Here is a 5,396-nt window from a genome sequence, read left to right as displayed (position 1 = left end):
GCTATATTTTACTCCAACTCCAACTCCAAGTTTGTTAGCTATAACTAAGGGAATGGCAACTGCCGACTAATCTACTTGCCTTGGACTGGCAATTATTTAGGTAGGCCACAACGAAAATAATACAATATTACAAAATAAAAACCACAAAGATAAGGTCAATAAATAATTAATGTTTACTAAGACGTACCCTAATGATTAGACTAACATATAGTCGAAACGAAATTAATTTCTTTACTAAAATAAATTATATGAGATATTTGTTGAAAAATAAATTATGTATATAAAATACCTATGCAAATAAAAATAGAATTACCTTGACATCCACGTAAAAAAAAAAAATAATTAATATAGTTAAACTATAATTGTGTAGTTTTGTATACTATGGACTTATAATTTAACTTAATCCAAAAATCAAAACAATCAAAATTATGGAATTGTTAATATAAATGACAACAATAATTATTTTATATATAATGATAAATATATTTGTTGAAATGCATGGAATTATTTAAACACTTGTACATAAAATGTTTATATATATATATATATATATATATATATATATATATATATATTACTGATATTAATTTAATTATATTTTTGAATATATTATTTTCTATAAGGGTCCAACTTTTTCAATCATTTGAAAGGAAAAAGACGAGATAAGACTAACAAATTCAAGAATTCAATTTTATTGGAAAAGTAGAATTTTCATACCAAATCAGTTTCGAGTGAGATTTTAAAATCAAATGCCCTTCAAAAGTTATTGTCTCCGTAATCCAATTTTATAAAAATTACTAAGAAATATGTAGTGGAACCCACAAAACAGAGCAAATTTGCAAGCTTTAATTAAGATAAGTAAGACATTTAACCATTCGTTGACATTATATGTACTATAAAATCTTATCCGTTAGTTAATAATGCAACGGGTCCCATCCATGTGAGCTTAAATTGACCTTCCTATATAAAAAAAGCTAATTAAATCACAGTAGTTATTAGCGACATTTACTATTTTTCATTAATTTATAATAAACGGCTGCGATTTAGAATTTTGATGATGACCCGTTCTAAAATGTGGGGCCCCAATTAGGTAACCCAACACCTGATTGTTCGCGTTTGCCACATGCGCTTGTTGGTCGGTAAGGCAAAAACATATAATAATATGAATTACTAATTACTTTGCAATTTATTTTACTTACACTATATTTTTAATTGTTCGATAAGCATACGCAAAATAAGACTTAGAAATTAATTATTTTCGATGATTGAAATTGACAAAAAATATAGGATGTAAAAATACATAAAATTCAATAAATTTTCACACCTTAAATAACTAATTTGCACCTATAATTGAAACCGAATGCAATTGAAATGACATACAAAGTCGATCCTATTTTTATACCCTAAAATAATTAATCAATTTATAATTTTTTCTAATCTCTAATTAGAAATCAATTATATAATGCCGCATAGATTCTTAGAAATCAATAATAGTATTTTTTTTTAGTTAATAATTAATTCAGAGACATCAAAATTATCTGGCAAAGTTTTAATTTCTATATCAGAATTAAATTTCAGTTATATTCCTCCATTTTCTAATGAATTTAAGAAAATTAATTGCTTCATTAATACATATGCAAATACCTCAAATGTCTTATTATATATTGAATCAATGAAAGTAATAAATATCTATATCTTTCTTAAATAAAAGTTTGAGAAAAAAAAAAAAAAAAAGCTATTTTAGAGATAAGGTCTGTCATCTAATTCGTTTCCACCTATATAATGAGTATCTTCTTGCTTTCCAATACTTTTTGTGTGGCAATGGATCGAATGATTCTAGAGGTATTATGTGGCTAAGATGGGAAGTTATGTGTTGCCCAAAATCTTATGGAGGCCTTAATCTGGGTTTTTATGGGAAAACGAGTCTGGAGACTACTCAACCAAATTCTATTATGGCACGTGTTTTCTCATTACCACCCTTCTTCTTCTTTGTTAAACGCTGAATCGAGGTCTAACCCCAGTTATATTTGGAGTAGCATTCAAGCAGCATTTAATCTTGTTTCTTCAGTTGTGATCAAGAGGTTGCCTTGGTGATTCTGTCTCTATCTAGAATGATGTGTGGCTTTCGAACCATGCTAATCCTATAATTTCTTTGCATATGCCTAGTAGATGAAATAGCAGTCATCCCAACTAACCGCCACTCTATCAAGTGGGCCAGGCCAGATTGCACAAGTCAAGTGGGCTTGAACTGGGCAGCCCACGAAGCCTCATGGACGAAGCCTCATGGGCAGGCCAGACTGCACTTGTTTGTTGACTGTAAATTTGTGAGAGAACGTTGGAACCATGTTCTAGTTGGTGTTATCGATATTTATGAGTTGCAACATGATTTTACAGTGAACGGTTTATTGAATGTGTTCATTGTTTTCTCTGTCTCGGATGTTCAAGTGTTTTGCATGGTTATCCCGATACTATGGAAGCATAGGAACTCAATTGTTTGGCAGAATTGTAGATCATCTGCTGCTTTTGTCTTAAATATAGGTTTTACCTAGTTTTATTCTTGGTAGCAGGCCTAGGTTTTACAGGTCAAATCTAATGTGAATGGAAATGCTCGAGCTGTTTTATTGAAAAGGCTTGCTGTGGGATTTTTATAATGTAGTACAAATGCATCTTTCAAGCATAAATCTACATTTGCAGGTGCAGGTTGGGCGTTAAAGGACCCTCAGTGTTCTTTGATATCTGCTTGCCAAATGTCTATCCTTAGGGCTCATGATTCATTGCAGTGGAGACCATTTCATTATGGAGCTTGGGGACAAGGCCCCCTGCCCCCTTTATCTCTGTCAATGTAACTATTCAAACCCAGAAAAAACGAATCAGAACACAGTGGCACACTGAAAACCCTACTCCCAATACCAATGTAACTATTCAAATGTAACTCCCAATTCCATAAGAAATTAAGATGGAGTTAACATAAAAACATAGGAAATTTTGTCCTAATGAATTGTGTGTTGCTAAAAACATACTTTTGGAGCTCCTCTTCCCTGGAGCAAAGGGTAAGGTATGGTATAGAATGTAATGCAATAATGATAAGTGGCCCATTGAATATCAGAAATACACCTCCTGCAAATTGCAATACAAAATTTTAGAACTAATTAACCAAAGAAAAGAAAAAAAAAAAAAAAAAGGAAGAAGCTAATTAACCTGTAAAGCCAAGAAAAGAATCAGCAGAGGCTTGAGTCCAATTTTTAAACCATGTTTGAAGTGATTCTATCGGATACACGAAAACAACAGTAAGCCAAGCAATGAAAGCTGCCAACATTGCAATCTTAAGAATCCATTTGAGTATTAAAGAGAAAACGGCAGCTTTTTTACTAACATAATCTGTCATTTGGAGATTTCCATTTGAAAGAAGAAGCTCTTGAGTTGAGTGTTTATCCATACCGAAGATCACTGAACTTATTAACTAAATTGTGCTAAAAGCCATTATGTTCCAAACCGCAAAAATATAGGAGAAAAATTTAGCTGTAAGTCAAAATAGTGACTACCTAAACCAAATGAATTGAGAATTTTGATTAATTGCAGTTGTTTTTTTTATTTTCCCAAGTTTTGTTGGTTCGACCCGACCCATATGGTATTTCACAAGCATGTCGTTTTCAGCACCTTCTGATTTTGTGACGAGTTCTTGCACTAATTATAAATAATAAAATAACGTAAGAGTTATTGCACTAATTATACATAATAAAATAATATAAACGGTAACATTTCACACGTATTTTAATTTTATTGTGTAGGTCCTCATGCGCTATATCCAAGAGAGAGTGAATTGTGATTTATAAAAATTTAGAGTTTTAAAGACATTTTTTCAAGCAAAGCAGAAGCACAATATTATTCAAATAATTTTCAGATTTTAAAATTATATAACTTACTTAAGTAGAAAGATTATCTAAAAATAAAGATTATTTAAAAATAGTTCACTAAATTAGGTAACCCTACAACTCATAAACATTTTTTATTTAAATCAATATTAATTACAAAGATTCAACAAATCAAAACATGGAATGATTGAATAATTAAGATAACATCATATCATTAAGATTTAAAGTGTGTGAGTGTGAAAAGTCAAGCAATATCATAAAGATGGAGAATATGAGAAAATCAACAACAAAAATTATAGTGGTTATGTACTTCTCACGCCTACATCTTCTCATCAAGAAACCATCTTGAAATCCTCCATTATCAAATTCTTTTTAAGGGCAAGAGCAAAATCTATTACAATGGGAATAGTCCTAACACATAGCACTAACCATAACTCACAAGTTTTTGCAAAGAACTAAAAACTTAACCATGTATTTAACTTGGCAAAACAAGTTTTATTTATAAATTGTTGAGTTATTTAGTAATTAGTTATTGAACAATTAATAATATCATTGGAACATGCTCGGATATATATTAATGAAGTTCTTTATTTGCTTTATTATTATTTTATTATTTATTTATTTATTTTCCAAGGATCAATTGTTATATTATATTGTTATCTACTCCTTCATCTAATTGTAATTCAAAATGAATGTCTAATTGTGCACTTGCATCACGATATTTAATTGTTTGATGTGCTTGCATTTAATTACAATGCTTGATTATTTGTGTTATGAAAATGTTATGCCTTGTTTGTGTGGAATTGGGATGAAGTGGATCACCATGGGTTTGTGAAGACGGTCCTGGAAATGATGAAAATATGGAATGCAACCGTCAGCCACATGTGGGGAGATCGGCGTCCCGTGTGCACCTGATGATAAATATGGATGATATGGAAAACCACAGGGTGGCCTCCTGTTGGTGTGAAAAAGAAAAGAGAGTATAAAAAAATGATGAAATGAAATGAAATGAATGATGAGAGGGCTGGTCAAGTGAGGTTGAGACTGGTCAGCCATGTATGAGGGATGGGCTTCCTGATGCACACATCATGAGAGGATGGGTCATGTGGGAGGACGGCTCATCGGGCATTTTGGTCACACCACAGACCAATTTTCACGTGATGTGATTATGTGAAGTTGTTAATAATTGTGAGTGTTGTTGTTATGCTGTTTGTGTGACTGTCAGTGTGATCATACACTACAAAAAAAACACGCTTTTACGATTGATTTTTGCGACCGACGCACATTGGTCGTAATATTGCGATGATATTGCGACCAGCTGCAATGATTGGGAGGTTGAATATCCACCGACGGATTTGCGACCAAACGGCGATAGATTTTGTGACGGATTTGCGACCAATATAATATCTGTCGCTAATTCTGGTGCCAATAACTCCTGCTAGTTTGGTTTTCATTTTGCGGCCCCATTGTGATGAATTTGCGACCGATTCTACAACGGATTTGCGACCATTTAAAAGCCTATCG

The 5,396-nt window shown here is 32.0% G+C and overlaps 1 long non-coding RNA gene across 1 annotated transcript; it reads right to left on the bottom strand.

Annotated features, from left to right (window-relative positions):
* Positions 1-2,595: 2,595 nt before the first annotated feature.
* LOC149495660 (uncharacterized) lies at positions 2,596-3,447 on the bottom strand. The gene is made up of 2 exons (XR_016321485.1): positions 3,199-3,447; positions 2,596-3,117 (listed from the first exon to the last, which is right to left on the bottom strand). It is a non-coding gene; the product is annotated as an uncharacterized LOC149495660 (long non-coding RNA).
* Positions 3,448-5,396: the final 1,949 nt, after the last annotated feature.

Source organism: Jatropha curcas, chromosome 6 (assembly GCF_041381405.1).
Source record: "Jatropha curcas cultivar XTBG-Jc1 chromosome 6, XTBG_Jcur_1.0, whole genome shotgun sequence".
NCBI classification, from domain to species: Eukaryota; Viridiplantae; Streptophyta; class Magnoliopsida; order Malpighiales; family Euphorbiaceae; genus Jatropha; species Jatropha curcas.
The sequence above is the reverse complement of the archived record's forward strand: the minus strand, read 5'-3'. Positions and strand labels throughout refer to the sequence as shown.